Genomic DNA, 18,195 nt, shown 5'->3' with positions numbered 1-18,195 from the left:
AAGTCTAGAAATTCCATTTATATTCGTTATTACCAAAACAGGATTATGAAGAGATTGCCATACTTCCTCACCTCCAGACCTCACCCCTTCCCGCCCCCCACTAATATTTAAAAGATAAATTGGATATTCTTGGTTTCTTCGTTGCTCAGGGGATACTTATGTAGTAGAAATAGAAACCATCTTAAGTTCTAAAGATGGTACTTTTTTAGAGAGCACTTTATTTTTTACCCTGCTATGTCTTCTGTACTTTAATCATTGGAACTGGCCAATTTGAAACCCTACTCCCTTCATTTATTGGACATTCTTAATGGGGATTAAATATTTACACTGTCAGAGGCCTTTATCCCCCATCATGAAAGCTGCAAATTTGGAACATTCAGGAACTTTAATCGTGGGGAAAAGCACATTTACCTTCATAGTCAAATAGTCAGAGATGCATTTCCTGGTCTCTTTGATCTGGTCAGGTGACGGGACAGGGAGGACGGGGTGATGGTAAAACAAAGATGGGCCATCTAAGAGTGTGGCCAAGCTGTGTTGAGGTCGATTGGCCAGGACTGGGCTGAAGGAAGCCCCCTGCAGTTATCCTGAAGGACCTTTGGAAGGTCACCCACCTGGGACTCACAGGCCTGGGCTGCCACATGCTTCATTCCCAAGTAGATGAGGTCTGCCTCCCCAGCCCTCACGATCCCTTCCGTGCCCACCTGTCTGTCCCTCAGTGGGGTAAACCTTGGGAAGTCCAGTGTAATGACAAAGTTCTTGGTCTACAGAGTTAGCCACAGCGAAGGGTTAGACTTGCCCAAGTATACAAGGCCAAGGAGGCAAGAAGGACCAAAACCCAGCCTACCCTCTGCTCACCAAGCTCTGCACCCTGGCAGGGGGTTGACTGTGCCCAAAGGAAGAGGCATCTTTTTCTTTGCACCAAGATTCTGCAGGTGAGACCCAGGTTCCAGATCCAGTGCCATCACTCAATAACCAGGTAGCCTTGGGTTTTCTGAGCCTTAGCATTCTCATTGTAGATTGGAAATGACAGCATGTGTCTCATGGGATTTGCATGCATATTCAATGAGATAATATATGAGCTTTTAGCTCGATGCCTAGCACTCAGAAAACGCTTAATAACATTATTATTACCATTATTTGATACCAAAACTCTAATGCTATGTTAAGTCACTATATTAGTTTGTTAGAACTTCCCTAACAAAGTACCACAGACTGGGTGGCATGGAAACTGAAGTTTATTTCCTCCCACTTCTGGAGGCTACAGGTCCATGCTGAAGGCAGGGTTAGTTTCTTCTGAGGCCTCTCTCCTCTTTCCTCTGTATTTTCTCATGTTTTCATTTATCTTTTTAGGTATAGGTCTTTCCAGCTACATTCTCAGTCTCTGAACAGGCTCTGTGTTATTAACAATATTAGGGTCTTGAGATCATTTAATTAAAGATGGAAGGGTATTCAAAAACATAGATGGGGGCTGGCTCAGTGGCACATGCCTATGATCCCAGCAGTTTGGGAGGCTTGGGCAGGAGGATCTTGAGTCCAAAGCCAGCCTCAGCAACTTAGCAAGGACCTAAGCAACTCAGCTAGACCCTGTCTCTAAATAAAATACAGAAGGGGCTGGGGCTCTGGCTCAGTAGTTAAGTGCCCTTGGGGTCAATCCCTGGTACCAAAACAAAAACAAAAACAAAAAAACCCAAAATAAAAAAAACAAAACATTGCTGGCTATTTGTGAATGAGAGTGACCAAACTAAACACAAAACTGAGACCACAAAACCTGGTTGATGAAAACACATTTTACCTAGTCAGAGAGAAACCCACAGAGGTGATGACTTAATGCCTGTAAGAGGGGCGCAGTTAGCAGGAAGGCCCAGGAAGGGGGCCTCAAGGGAAAGGGAATTAAAGTATGGTAATGACCTTGAGCCCCACACTCACCTGATCGTTTTGTCACTAAATAGACTGAGAAGGTGCAACAAAACAGCACATGCAATAGGTTGGTGATAGAGGGTCTTCTGGCTGGTAGGGAAGGCTCCTTGACTCCATAAAGGAAGTGGGAGATTTTGGCCATAAACTGATCCCACTGAGCGGACTCCCATCCCATAACTCTCCCAGCTACATACTTGTTCAGCGCCTAAGACTTATGTCCCTCTCTTGGCCCTAATCATCACTGCATTAAGAGACGTCCATCTGTAGGGCTAAGCGCTGGGGATATGGACTACACTGCCTTCCGTTCTCAGCAGCAGAGTGTTCACGCTTCTGAAACCGAGGGGGCCTTTTCAGCCTCTGTGCTCTAGCATTTGCTGTATTCTTCACCTAAAACACCCTTTCCTTCTTCTCCACTTTGCAAACTCTTACTTATCTGTCCAAGGTCCAGTTTAGAAGCTACTATGTCCTGGGAGTCTTTCTTGAAATTGTACCTGAAGCTCCCTACTAGACTATAAGCTTCTTAAAAAAAAAAAAAAAAAAGTCAAGTGCTAGCTCATTTCCCAGAACATAACAGGACCTTGTGTGTAGCAAGAGTCCATTCCTTTATCCCACAGGGGTGCTGAGTGTCTATTCTGTTCTAGGATCTGTTCCAGCACCATATTCGAACTTGACTGTTGAATTTTTTGAACCGAATGGATTCTTCCACTTGGTTATGAATACCCTCCTCTGAACTTGAGTAGTACTTGGAATTTGCATTGTACTATGCAACAGCTCTATGGCTCTTCCACTTCATTGTAATTTCTCAGAGGTCAGGGATGGTGTCTTATTCAGTTTATCCATATAATTCCATTTTTATGAGGAAATTTTCTAAGTCTTTTATGCCTCAAGCTTCCTGCTCATTTACTTGCTTCTATCTTTAACCAGTACTTCCTGAGACCCCACCACATGCCAGATGCATATCCAGGGCTGAGGGCCAAGCCATGAGCAATGATGGTCCTGTCCTTGTGCAGCTCATCGGCCTTCCTCAGAGTTGTAGACATTGGTTGAACTGCACTGGGAAGACTGGAAATGCCCCAGAGGCAGGTGTCATTCTTTGAGGTACCCATGGCTTCAAATGCAATGACTTGGCATGTGCACAGCACATATTTATGAATTCATGAGTTGATTATCTCTGCAGAGAAGAGAACAGAAAAGGAAAAAAGCAACAGTCAACCACACACACACACACAAATATTGACAAAATGGAGGAAGCAACCTCTGTATAGCAAGTCTGAGCATTGCGTTTGGATTATTTGTTAATTTACAGCACCTTTCAAACTCTGTTTGAAAATGGCTTTGTGTTGAGAAAGGAAGAGTCTTATACTGTAATTATATTAGACAAGCTTATAATAATTATAATAATTATCAACTGAGTGCCAATAATACTATAAGAACTCCACTGAGCATAAAGATCACACTAGTGTCTAACAGGTATTTAAAATTAAGCTCTTTAAAATTGAAAGGGCACAGATTCAGCATTTTCTATTTTATAATCAGCAAAGATTCTGACAAATTATTATCCTCCTTTTCTTGGTAGAAACTTCTGTTTACAATCAAAACTTTTGCCAAGATGGTTGGTAGGTCTCTTCTAAATCCACTGAGAATTTTAGTGATTTATTTGCTTTAATATACCTTGAATGATATTCTCTCGCTGTTTGAAAAATGGGACAACGTGCCGGGTCTCTGAGCCCTTACAGAGTGGAGAGAAGATATGTATCCAAAAGACAAGCAAGTTTTCTTGAGAGAACGTATCCCAGTCTTTGATGCGCACTAGGACTCCCCCTAGTGGATGTAAAAGGTACTAGGTGAGAAAAGCACACTACTGAAGGGAGTTGGTAGGTGCCATGGTTTACAAGGCTTCATTCCTCCCTAGCATCTGTTCCTGAAAGTTGGAAGTATGTCACCGATTAATAAAGGTTTGATTAGCACTCCTTTTTTTTTTCTATTTGGCATCCATAATAATTACGGTGTCTCCCTGCAGGCTTGCAATTGCAGCATGAAATTATAGTCAGCCTCAGAACACGGCAATAAAACGAACCCCCTTTAAAACAACACCACTTCATTTCCACGAGACACTCGCCCAATGGCATTCTCATCTGTAACTATTTTGTTCAAAATGGATGTGGTGCCTTCATCCAAATCATGAAAAAGATTGGCTCTTTTTAGAGAATCTATTAATATCTATGTCAGTGATGGCCAGCTACGGAAAAAAAATGTGCCTTTGTATATTGTCCAAATCACATCTCTGGATGTTAGCCTCTGTCAAGTCTTTGGACAGATCCCCATCACTTACCACGTTAAGTGTCTGTGAGTTCATTTCACAAACACTAGTTGCTTGCAGGCACAGCACTAGGTGCTAGATGGTGGGGGACGCAGGAAACGAAATGAACCAGACACAGATCTTGGCTTCTGGAAAGCTGAGAATCTATTCTGACATGTCAACTTTCTGCCTCCCTTCCTCCTCCTGTTTTCAAAAATGTTGATGTTTTGGGGACCATGGTAACTGTTTTTCTCTGCCCAGAAAGCTTTACCGTCCCTGTCCTTCTGCTAATAGAACCCGCACCCCTTCTCCCAACCAGATGTGGGCACGTGACCCAGGTCTGGCCAATCCAAGTGCTCCAGATCTGCTAGCAGTGTTTGGTCTAAGAATAGGTCATGTGATCCCAGCAGAGCCAATCAGGATGTTTTTTCCAGGGATGGTCTCATGTTTCCTGGGTGGCCTATCTGGGGCCTCCAGTGACTTTGTTCTCTGCCTAGTAGAAAAGTTCTCTCTAAAGTAGGCGACAATGAGGCCAGTGCTTAAAGAGAAGCCGAACTAAAATAGACAGATACACACACAGAAAGTCTGACTAGGCCACAGGGACTGAGTGGACTTGCGTCACTTGCTCTATCTTCGACCCCTCTTACGGCTGCTGTATTCTCACTGGCCAATATCAACCACGCCCAGGCTTCCACCATTGCTTGCCTGCTGATGCCTCTCAAGCTCCCCAGCAGACCTGTCGGGACAGGATCTGTACGTCTAAGTTCTTGCTGGTCACCTCTCTTGGACAGTTCCCACTCGCTTCAAAGCAACGTTCTCCATTCCTTCCCATGTCTTCCCAGTCTCCTTGGATGATACTACCAGCCCGAAGGTACAAGACACCCTGGACACTTCCCTCGCTCCCAATGTCGCGGCACCAATGAGCCCAGGGATTTGTAGCTTGGGCTTGACTTCTCACATCCCAGATGTCTCCATTTTCTCGTTCCTAGTCTGGCTTCTCTTCATTTCTTAACGAGGCTGGTTGAGGTGAGACTGGTATTCCTGGCCCCGGGGTCATTGCGCGTCTCCTCCAATCTAGGATTCTCATCGACCTTTCATTATCTTCTAAAGTGGACACCAGGTCAGGTTACTTCCTGTTAAAAATCCTTCAGTGATGCCTGTTTCCCAATCCTTTCTTATGCTCTGACTCCATCACGTTCCCACTCTGCCTGGCCACACCCTCCTACACCCAGACCCGGCCACTAGCTGTTGGAGGTGACCAGCCTGGGGGTCTCAGTCTGCCAGGCTCTGCCCAGCAGCCCCAGTGGGAGAGGGCAGGGCAGTATTTCAGCACACCAGATGGCACACTTGTTGGGAAGCTCTGGCTTAGCAATCAGAGCTCACGCTTCTTAGCTTGATTTCTAACGTCCCTGCTTGGCTAGCTGTGCAATGCACTGGTCTCATCCTTTCATGTATGTGTGCAAATGGGCTCTGGTCAGAGCACGTTGGAGAGTAGCTGTGTGGGGTCAGCAAACCTGAACCCTGAGGAATCTATTGGCATGGATTGATATGCCTGGGGACTTAGCTATTTAGTTCTGTCCTAAGAAGGTTTGCTGGGTTTCTATGGAAAATCACAAAGAAAACTAGATAAAAACAGTCTCTTTCTCTTCCTCAGACCTTCCTTAACAGAGCAGGGCAGTAGGAGCTGGAAGGTATACTTAAGAAAAGGCATTCAGGACATTTGCATTAGCTGGGGATCTAGTGACAGAGGAAAGCACAGGAGGACTTTCTCCCTGTCTTTACATCAAAGGTGAGACTCAGAGAAAGAGAGGGGCTGCATTCTAAAGATGTTCCCCTGGGGACTTCGTAAGCTGACTGGAGAGACTGAGGGAGGAAGGCGTAGAGTCTTGAAGTTATGTCTGTAGATAATTAGCCAGTAAAACTCAGGTCATCAGTCATGACCTCATTGGAACCCACTAGAGAGAACTATGGACAATAGCTTAAGAAGCTACATCACTCAACTATGGTGCATTTAGCAATAGGAAATCTAAGCATTTATAGCATAGGCAAGTAGGGGTTAAGTTTCTTTCTCCCACAAGGAGGAGTCCAGTTGCCAGTGTTGGTTGCTATTCATTGTTACTATCCAAGAGCCCCGCAGGCTCCTATTATCTTTCTGTTGTCACAAGATAGCTGCCACAGCTGCAAACATCATATTACTTTCAAGACAAGAAGGGGAAGGCTTTCTCCTAGCAAGACTGTCTTTTCATGTCCAGAAGGAAATCCCTGTGCAGACTACCCTTATATCTCATTGAACACAACATGGTCATATGCTCATGTGACCTCCAGCTAATAAAGGGAAATGGACTGCCTGTGATTGGCTCATGCCTGGCTCATGAACCTGGGTCTGGGTGAGGAGCTTGCCTTTCTTGGTTTCAGTCCGATGCAAAAGTAGAGTTCTCTTATCAGGTAAGGAAGACAGGGGAAGGAATGATTGATGGTGTGGAAAGAGCTCTGTGTACTCTTCCGATTTTTTTTTTTTTTCTTTTTCCTATTACTGGGGATTAAACTCAGGGGCATTCTGAGCCACATCCCTAATCTCTTTTTTTTATTTTGTGACAGGGCCTCACTTAGATGCCGAGGCTCGTCTTGATCTTGCAATCCTCCTGCCTCAGCCTCCTGAGTCACTGGGGTTACAGGCATGCACCCCTATACCCAGCTATTGCTCCAATTCTTAAAGATTTGTGGTTTTCTGATTCTAGAAGGTCTCTATCTCCCTCCCACCATTGGCTAAATTCTATCCATCCTCTGCATTTCCCTCTGGCGTCTTCTCTGACATGCATTCTCCAGAACTGGTCAATCCTTCCTTGGAGTTCCCAGCATATCTAGTCAGATCCCTGGATTTGCTCTCATTATATTCCATTGCTGTTTTTATTTGGAATCCCTATGGCCATGGAATGCTTTGAAGGAAGTGGTTATATTATATTCATCTTAGTGTCTACTGTCAGGCATGTTTGGCACATCGTAAGTGTTCAGTGTTTGTGGAATAGATGTTGCATAAACAAATCCAAGATAGAAAATGATCATGTTTGCACCGGCATCTTCAAGCTTGGAGGCCTCTAAATACGCATGGTGGCCAGCTATTCAGTCCAGCCACACCTGTTTACAGAGGATCCATTGTCTGCCAAGTTCCAGGGCCAACAAAAGAGAAGGATAATACAGGTTCCGTGGGATGAATGTTTGCACCGCAAAGATAACTAACAATACAAAATAGCATCTGATAAGTGTCTCATTAGAACTCCAGGAGTACAGTGGCAGGGAGGAGACAGAGGACACCCGGACATGGATGGAATGGTAATTAAAAGCCACAGGTATGCCAAATCTTAATCTTATCAACATGTTCAACCTCCACCCATCCCTGACTTCCTAATGATAGAGGAAAACGATCAGATTTAAATGTCATTTCCTTGGGTGCTCTGCCTATCTGTCAGTGCACCTGTGACTTAGTCATAGAAGAGCCACATGCTAAATAGCCCAAGGGAAGACCAGGGAGAAAAAGGGACCTTGATAATTCATAACTCAGTCAGCTCCTAAAGAGCTGAAAACTGATGCCCTTCTAACCAGCCATTTGAAGATCAAATGATTCCACATTTCACAATTGGACTGCAGTGAAGGTTCTTGTTCAGGTGTGTTACTGGAGAAGATGTAACTCAAACCAAGTGGAAGTCACAGTGAAAGGCACTAAATGGATACAGTGCATCACGCTGTGTCAGTCCTGGGATGATTCTGAAAGTTTCCAAAACAAGGGGGAACTTAACATGGGAACTTAAGTTGGAGAACTTATCATGGGGTTGGGGTGTGACAGGCTGGGAATATTTATGAACTCTCCACAGAATGTTTCAAAATGTATAACACAGAATATGTAAGATTGAAAAGGAAGACCACTAAGGTGGAGAATAGCTACAGAAGAGGTTCTTTTTAAATGACGACATGGAAACACGTACTTCTTCAGTAACTATCGATCATAAGATGCAGCAGGACCTCTAGCGTTTAATGCTGGGCTGAAGTAGCCACAAGTGCCCCTGGGGGTAGCTGCAATAGTTGTGGTGTGATCTGAAGAGGTCAACGATCTCTTCTGGTGACAAAGTCACACGTGCCACTATTACCATTCCAGATTATTGCCTGCATTTCTAGTTGAAGGATATGCTCAATTTCAATTAGTGGTTAGAGAAAATAAAGATGTGTTTCACCGTCAAGTTCACCAAGCCAGGTTAACAGCCGCTGTTCTGAGATCCCTCTAGCACATGGCGACCAGGCTGAGAACCAGGTCGGCCTGTGCTTTCCAGCATCAGTGGGCCCAGGTCCAGGATGTCCTATTCCGCCCACTCAGGTATGTCACAGCTTACCTTCTGCTCCTTGAAAAAATATCTTAGGAAATAGGTTCAATAACAGGAAGAGAAAAAAGAGTCCTGTCAGGCTGTGGGTCTGAAAAGACCTTTCTCAGGTTCTTTCCCATGAACTCTCTGTCATGAGGGTCTCTGATCTTGGTTATACTGTGTATTCTTTTTTGGTACTGGAGATTGAACTTAGGGGCACTGGACCACTGAGCCACATCCCCAGCCCTATTTGGGATTTTATTTAGAGACAGGTTCTCACCGAGTTGCTTATTGCCTCACTTTTGCTGAGGCTGGCTTTGAACTACTGATCCTCCTGCCTCAGCCTCCCAAGCTGCTGGGATTACAGGCGTGTGCCACCTCGCCCAGCTTTATATTGTGTTTTCTGCTGAGTTAGTAGAGGCTGATCTTTGACATCCTCTTGGGGTGTTGCTGCCTCATAAGGTGCAAAGATTTCACATAGAAGAAATGATTTTGGATGAGGAAATTGAAACTCCACCCACCCAGGAAGCTGTCTGCTCATTGCATGAGATTGCTCTTAGGACATAGATGAGAGACACAGCCAGGCTTTTCAGAAAAGGGAATTTTGTTGCCATTAAAATCCAAATAAGGAACTCCTTCAAATATTTATCTTAAAAATGAACACAATTTGTAATCATAAGTGACCAGGCCAGTTGCTAAGTGGGTGTCACTTATAGTTCCCCATCCTACTTATTTTAGTTCTTACCTAAATGAGAAGGGGAGGAGGGAGAACAAAGGGTGGGGACACCCAGCACTGTTGGGGAGGTGGATCAGTGTTTTATTGTTGCAAGAGCTGAGTTCTTTGTCAACTTAGAAATAAGCATGCCTGGCACTAATTCCCCTTCAACAATTAAGGTACTGTATTCGGTGTGTCTTTAAAGATTAGCTTCCATACCTGGATTTTTTTTTTTTAATCTATTCGACAATAGAAAAATATCTACATCTGAATGCGAGGTAATTAGAAATGTACCAGGTTATTTTTGGGAAAAAAAATTCTCAGACAAATTAGATTCATAAAAGCAACAAATACCAAAACCTGGAGTTGTCACAGCTTCATATTAAAAGGCTTTTGACCAGTGACACACTCCTTTAGAAAACAAAAGAATAAACTAAAGTTCGGAACACACCTTCTGGGAAGTTTTCCACTTGACTGTAGATCATATTTTTCTCAATCAGCATTTGCTTATTTGACTGTCAATCAAATTTTCCAAACTATGTCCTTGGCTTTCAATTCCAGGATGAGCAGAGCACCTGTCCTGTCTATCACACCTATTCCTGTGCTTTTTCTCCCTTGATTTTGAATTTCTGGAGCTGGTCTTGGCATCTCCAGGGTCATGCTGGGCAATTACTAGGTTCTCAATAAACATTTGCTAAATGAAATGGAATCCAAGGAAGGGTTGCTGGCTAGGGAAGATACAAAAAATGACTTTTTCTATAAAACCTGATCAACAGTGTTAAAAGTTCTTCACCAGTAACATGAAAAATGGATTAAAAAGAAAAACAACAAGGCTTTAAACTTCACAAATTACACAGAAGAGTCTAGGAAAAGGCTCTCCATGGGCAATGGAAAGACCAGAAATGAACAAAATCAAGCCTGTCAGAAACCTGAAGATGTTCAAGATGCTATTGATGCAGAAATCACCACATTGAATCTAACAGGGGCCATTATTGTACTGACCTGTGTAGTTTCCTCATCTGCAAAGCAGAGGCAGGAGCAGCCCTCTGTAGTGGGTGGTTGTGGAACTACGTGCATGAGCCCCCTGGACACACTGAGCGAAGCTCCTGGCAAGAATGGGAGTCGGTGGGTCATGGTGGATGTCACACGTGGTGCTCAGGGTTTCTCACGTAGCCAGTGTGAACAAAGGGGGTCCAGGATGGAAAGGGACCTTGGGAGCCTGGAAGGAGGAGGAGGCAGAAACTTACATCCTAGAGTCCACAGTCCACAGCTTTTGCATGACTCAGTTGGGGCGGGGGGGAAGTGTCCCCAGCTCTTCCATGGTGGGCTCCTGCTCCTCCCCTGGGTCTCAGCTTCCGCACCTTGCTCAGACGCGCCTTCCCAACTCACAGAAGTGGCTGCCCCCCACGGTCCCCGCTCTTTCAGCATTAAAGCATGTAACCCCGCGCATCACCACATATGTAACTCTCTGCCCAGCCGGGGAGCATCTCCACCCCGGGACTGTTCACTCCAGAAAGGCAGGAACAGGTCGTGTTCCCTGATGAACCTCAACTCCTAGCAAAGTGCCTGATGCATCCCACGTGCTCAGGGAGCCACAGTGTACCTCTTGTCAACTGTGGAATAAAGCAATGTACGGGGGCTCCCGTTATAGACAAGGCCACTTCCAGCCAGCTTGGCAGCCACATGGTCCACAAGGTACTTGCTTTTCAAAAGCCCACCAGCACTTTGAAAAGTGTCCCTGTCCCGACAGACTAGATTCTTAACTATGCATCTCTGAAGATTCTTCCAGGATCCCAGGATTTGTGTGTTTCACCCCCAGAGTCTTTTAAACAGCACTGAATCTCCACAGACTTCCTCTTTTTGATCAGGTTTACAAAGAAGCGGGTAGCGATGAAGAGAGAGGTCACCCTGAAAGCCATTGGGGTGTGAAGAGGGGGAAAAAAGAGAAAATTTGAGAGTTCACCCTGCTTTTACTAAGAAACATTTCTTTTTTGAGACTTCCTGGGGAGGCAGGAAGTACATGCCTAGATCTCAAAGTTTGGGGGTAATCAACAGTACCCTAAAATCCTCAGGGGGTTTAGACACCCAGGGTCAGATGAAGGAATGGCCTGTGTGTTTTAAAGTTAAAGGGCAGAGGTGGAGGTAAAAGCAGTTCCCCCGCAGCAGATCTCCTGGGATTAGAAGGGACACAAGCTGAGCTGAGGCAGGAGGACAAGGAGGAAGGGGAGGTCAATCTGTTCTTGCAGGAAAAACACGCGTTTACGGTAAAAGGGAGCTGGTGGCAGCAGGCAGGTCCCACCTGCAAACTGACCTGCAGGTCTGGTGGAGATGTTCCCAGCTGGAGTCTGACTGCTGGTCACCAGCCCCCTGCCACCCTAACACAGAAGCTCTCACGCTGAAAAATCACAAAAGTAGGGCAGGCGGCTCCTATCTCTCCATCTTACGGAATAGGAAACAGGCCCAGGGAGGCCAGTGCGTGGGAAAAACCAGACGGCTCGCTCTGCTTTTCTGTGATGGGCAGCAGAGCACATGGAGCCAGCTCTGAAAGGGGAGAGGCTTCCGGGCAGGGCGAGCCTGGCTCACTCAGCCCTCACTTGGTCAGGTGGAGAGTTTTCTCCAGGTCAGAAAGGACCAGGGAAGAGATGAGTGGGCAAGAACCCCAAACCAGGCTGCAGCTTGCCCACATTGCACCTGTGCATGACTTACAAAAGGGCATGGCCACTCCTTCTTCAAGACACTTACATCTGTTGGAAAGGCATTGTCATGACTTTTTTGAAGGAAGACACATTACTGCCATCAGCCCAAACTGTCATAACAAATACTACAAATCAGTTGTTCAGATGTGGTATCTTTGTGCAGTGCTCAACTTGCACAACTGTATTGGGTGGCCCCAATATAGAAATCCAAAGCGATAATGTACTTTGATGGCATCTAACCTATGATGTATCAGAAAGATAAAGAAATGATTTCTGGGGTCCTTTTCAGGCAGTGCCTTTTATCATAAGGAGTTCCAGTGGAGCTCATGGTGGGAATCGTGATTTTTCATAGTCAGGTCATAGAATTGCACTCTGATATTTGTGACCAGGTCCCCGCAGGCACCCACCCATCTTTTAGGACAATGCTCTGGGCGATGTTTTTAAATATTTGTTTAAAATGCAGATGACTGAGCCCCAACGCAACATGGCTGGGATAGGATTCTTAGGTCTCTTTGAGATAGTAATTTGGGTCAAACAAAAGTCTGAAATTGTCTTAGGGGAAGAAATTTGAATTTGCTTCACAAAAAGCTTGAAATAGTTGTATCAGAATCATCAAAAGCTTAACTTCCTCGCTCCAGTATCCTTATCAATCCTTTGCAAAATCATGATACTTAATGCATTTATTTCCCTGCTGCGGCCAATTGGTGAGGCACTGAATGGACAAAATGCAATTAACAGAAATGAAACAGATCTGCGTGTCACAGAGGCAAAACCAGGAGGCTTCAAAAGAAAGCCGTCTCCGTGTCGTGGTGTATTTGTGTAACTCTAACCTGTAGATGACCAGTTCTCCATAGCAGCCAAACTCTGGGCCTTTTGTGGATGTGTGTGTTGCTTGAAATTAAGAATAATATGGTACTTTTCCTGAATTTGATTCCCCAGTTGAAAATGTCCAAAACATGGGTTTTAGGCTCCTCCAGGTCCAGCTCTGAGGTGAGGGTAAACAACTGTATGTACTTCTACCTCCTGATTGTGACCAGGGCATTCTAAGCCCTTGACCTAAAGACCTCAAACAGATAAGGCTGTAATGAATATCTTAAAATTCCTGGGGGATTGCACCAGTTATTTTGGAAAGAAATCGAGTTTCATGCATGCAGGCTTCGGTTTGTCCAGAATTACCTAGCTCCTGGAAGCTGCCCACGCCATTACACTTGAGTTAGACTATTTTGAGCTCCACCCACACGCTCCCCATTTTTAGCACGGTGGGATGGAGGCAAGCAGACCATGTGCACCCATGTGGAAATGTCACCCAGTGACTGAATCCTGGGCCTGCTCGCAGGTGGGCCCCGGCTGCCCCTCACGGCTCCCTCCTGCTGTAAACACACCAGTTACTTTTCAAAAATCTTTCACAAAGGATCTCAGATCCTTAAAGCTCACAGAAGTCGGTGGCAAGTCTCTTCTCTCAGCCTTTGATGGAGAAGGAACAGGTTCAGGGAGGCCGGTGTGGGGAGATCAGGGACCAGACGGTGGGTGGCTCTCTTGATTCCTGGTCCCACGTTCTGGGATCCTGTGCCTCTTCTTGGCAGTGGAATTCTCCGGGGAGCTTTGACAAGTTGCAGCTGCCCAGCATCAACTGCAGCTTCTCGAAGGATGAAAACCAGAACACATGACGAAGTCCCATCTGTTCAGAGAACCAGGGTCGAGAACCCTCAGCTTCGTGGGAGGACCCCGAAAAATAAGATGGGAATGGATTCAGCTAAGGCGTGAGGGAGGAAGCCCGGCTGCTTCCATTCACACCGCGCGCCAGGAGCTACCAGGGTGTCTCATGTGGCGTCGCAGAAGGTGCCTGAGGTGTGGGCCAAGTTGGGAGGAGGAAAGACACAGGAAGGATGCCGGAAGGCCAGCGTGGCCCACGAAAGCTCTGGAAGGCAGACGCCACCTCACCTGCCCGACTCTGCAGCTTCTACAACACCAGAGAGTGAAATGATACCTGGCATATCCAAAATGGCTCTTCGCGGGTCTCAAAGAAAAGAGCCTCATGTAAGTCTGGTCCCTCTGTTGGGGTGAGGGTGGGTCCTCTCTTGTGTCATTCTCCCTTTCTGTTTAGGGCTGTTTCAAATATTCTGTCGGTGAGGAGTCAGCGATCAGGACACCTGGTTCTTGTCCCTGCTCTGCCATCCTCTGGGATGTGATTCTATTAGCGAAACCAAACTTCTTTTTCTTGTCTTTGAACTGGGACTCTAATTCTTGTCTGTCTGCTTTCCACGCAGGGTGCACCTCCAGGCTCGCTCTATGCACACATGAGTGGCGCGTGGTGCCCCATTGCCATAGCTAGGAATGGCACCGTTGGTCTTCTTACCTCCAAATGGCTTTTCCAGATTAGTTTCTGAGTTCCAAGTATCATTAAATACCCTTTTAAAAGGACAAAGGATCTCGCTGATAAGCGGATGATGACACATAATGGGGGGTGGGAGGGGGGCAAGAATGGAGGAAGGAGGGACTGTATAGAGGGATAAGAGGGGTGGGAGGGGTGGGGGAATAATAGAATGAATCAAAAACTATTATCCTAGGTAAATGTATGATTACAAAAACAGTATGCCTCTACTTCATGTGCAAACAGAGAAACAAGAGGTATCCCATTTGTTTACAATAAAAATGAATAAAAATAAAAAACCAAAATACCCTTTTATTCGTGGTGTCCTAATCTCTTACCCATTTCTGTTGAAAGAATGGTGGAGAAGCATTTTTTTTCCCCCTCTCTCCCTTTAGCTACCCAAACCAGAAGACTCTGGAGGGTTAAGAAGGGAGAGTGAGCCAGGGGACTCAGGCCAAGAGAGAGATTGGGAGGAAGAGGTTGACAGTAGATAGGTTTCAGAAAAAGGAGGGATAGGCAGAGAGGCCAGGCCTGTGCTGGCCATTACTGTTGACCATATGTGGCCACTTAAATTAATTAAAATGAAATACAGTGTAAAATTCAGTTCCTCTGTCACACCAGTCACATTTCAAATGCTCAATACCCACATGTGGTGAACGGCTGCCATTTTGGTCAGCGCCGAAAGAGAACCTTTCTATCGTTGTAGAAAGTTTTTCTGGACAGGCTGCTCTAGATCTTCTCAGGGATGGACAGGGTGGTTTCCCCATGACACATCCAATTTTAGCCAGAGGTCAGCCCCGTGACATCTGTGCACCTGCAGACAAGGTGAGCTAGGTCACTTCACCAAGGATTCTCAACTGCTGTCCATCACAGCCCCAGCCCCCCATTGACTCAGCCCAGAGGGAGACTGGGAATCGTCCTGGGAGTCATTCTCCAGGAAAAGCTGGAGTATGGAAGCTCGGAAGAGACTTATGGCAGTACCTAGGCTGGTGATTGTCCCCCTGGGTCCCTGGGGAACAGGCAGGGTCAAATGGAAAACATTTTAAAACCAAGGGCACTTAAAGACCAGGGAGATTTCCTTCTTGTCTTAGCCCTTGGGAACACTGGCCAACCTCGCCAGCTGCTGTCACACCCGGATCTTTCAGGACTTGCCTGTTTAGGCTGGCAGAAGCATCAGAGTCTCCAAGGTTAGAGGTGGGCAAGACCTTGGAGCCCATCCAGTCCTGTGGCCAGTGTGGAGAGCATGACGGGGGAAGGGCTCCCCAAACCTCAGGTCCTAGTGGAACTGATTCAAGGTTGGAGCCATCTTCTGCCATACTTGCAGTTCTAGTTTCGTTAGTTACACGGGCATGAAGCAGCGCTGTAAGCTGGACGGATGCCAGCCTCTGTCCACCTGGGCAGAAGGTCTCTAGAGGCAGGTTCTGTGCCTTCACAGGTGCCCCTAAGCCAATGGCCAGAAACTACAGACCATCTGAGCATTGGGTGCTGTCCCCAGGATACAGGTGTTGGGTCTGGCTCGAGTCTTATCCCTATTCATCCCAGGTGTGTCTGTGCGGCAGGAGTGGAGGGTGTGTGAGTCTGAACCATTTCAGCCAATCAGCACATCCGACTCTCTTTAATGAGAGCTAATTGGCAGCATGCTAATTAACAAGTCATTCATTTCAGGAATAAAAAACAAATGATGATATTCAATTTGCAAATTAAGAATCCATGGTCGTCATTTGAGATATCCACAGAGGAAGGACTTATTGTGGCCTTGGGACTGGCCTCCCCAGGAAGTGAGTTCCTCGACAGCCACTGGCTGAGGCGTCACATTACCCCTGTTTTGCTGATGTCCCTAAAAGGAAGTTACAGAACTTTGACATGTGTTAGGAAAACGTAAGTAGATGTGAACTCAAGAGGTTTAAAATCACACAGAGATAGAACTGAACAGGCCCCGCCTCTCCTGAACCCTGGGTTGGTTTTCCCGGTCTCCCCCAGCCTGTGTTCCCTCAAACACGGTGTGTGGCAATCCACAACCCCTTGGGCATCTTTTCCTAAAGCCCAGCAGCTTCCTCTGGCTTCCGCTCTTCTGGTCTTAAGTTCAGGACTCTTCTCCTCATGAGGGTAACTTTCAAAATCTCATTGGTCTCTGACTCTTTGGGAAATTGGTTTTTGTAGACTGAATCTGGAACACTTCTAATTCTTTGTTGTCTGTACTACTCTATTTAAACAGTTGTCTTTTTTTTTTTTGCCTAATTTAACTTCATTTTTACTTTTAAATAATGGTCATATTGTGTTTGCTTAGTTATATCTCAAATTCCAAATCTAGTTAGGATAGGAAACTTTGGTTTAATACATCTTTCTTTCCTTCCTCCCTCTCTCCCTCCCTCCCTCCCTCCCTCCCTCCTTTCTTTCTTTCTTTCTTTCTTTCTTTCTTTCTTTCTTTCTTTCTTTCTTTCTTTCTTTCTTTCTTTCTTTCTTTCTTTCTTTCTCTTTTATTTTGGCGGTGCTGGGGATAGAATCCAGGGCCCTGCCATGCTAAGCAAATGCTCTACTACTGAGCTACACCCACAGCCCAGTAGGAAACTTCTTGAAAGAACATTTTCTTTCTCTGTCTGTCTGTCTATCTGTCTGTCTGTCTGTCTCTCTCTCTCTCATTTCCAGGGCTTAATGCGATGCCTTGCACTTATTTGCCAGCATTAAATGGTTGCTGAATAAAAGGAATATAGTGCAGAGCCTTTTATTCTAGTGGTGGTTCACAGGGTAGAAGACTGTGCTCACATAGTAAGTCACATTTTTTTAACAATGGCTGCTAAGTGCTTTATGAACTCACTCCATCTATCTTTGAAATAGATACTACTGTATCTGAACTGATTTTTCTGGTTCTTTCCCAGGAGCCAAATTGGATTTGTTGCAGAATTTCTGCTTCTATTTTCCAAACATCATATATCCATAAGCCACTTCATTGGTTATTATTTTTTTGAATCACATTTACAGAGCATGCACATCATGATTTACTTAGTCCTTTTCTCTTCATCAGTTCTATGTTAACTCACTTTTTAAAACTTGGGCTGCTACTGCCCATAATAAAATCATAGCCTGGTACCAGACATGGTTTTCTTTAAGTGCATTAAAATAAATAGACAACCAATTGAATTAATATTGCTCATTCTGTCCACCACTGACTCCTTCCCTGGTAAATACACTTCTCATCAGCAGGAAGCGCAGTCATTCTGAAAGGGACTCTTCCATCAAGGCTAAGATGGAACATTGGAGAAGCAGAAAGAGACGTGATTGTGCTGGGTTGGGAGGGAGGAGGAGCCACATTAGAGACAAATTCTATTCCACTTGATAAGAAATATGGGAATTTTATAGTTCAACTGTTAAAGACATGCTGAGGTTTTATTAAAAGAGCTCTCCCGCCCCCACTATTGGCTTAGAAAAATCTCTTCCTATCTCCCATATTTCATTTGCCTGTTATCTCCCTACTACTAAAAACAATTTGCATGAAAACAATCACTCTTTGCTCACAGGAGTCCTTGGGCTCCTGCTGGTTTCTTGCTTGCTCAGGCTGATGCTTTGTCTGGGGTTTAATCATAACCTCCTGCTTAGGGTTCAGTTAGGAGCTAGCAAGTTGGGGGAGCCCGGCTTCAGACACAGGGAGGTGGTGTTTCTAATCTGGAATCCTTGCCTGCCAATTCCCAGGGAAGAAACTCTTTGGAAATGTACCCCAGGCCCAGAAATGAAATAAACAGTCAGGGCGGTGGGGATTGGACTTATAAAGTGAGTGATACAAAGAGCTTTCCTCTCCAGGGTATAGAAATTGGGAGTTTTGAGTAGCTGACAGGAAAGAGTCCTTGTTC

The sequence above is a fragment of the Sciurus vulgaris genome (genome assembly GCF_902686455.1).
Source record: "Sciurus vulgaris genome assembly, chromosome: 5".
NCBI classification, from domain to species: Eukaryota; Metazoa; Chordata; class Mammalia; order Rodentia; family Sciuridae; genus Sciurus; species Sciurus vulgaris.
This window is presented reverse-complemented; position numbering follows the sequence as displayed.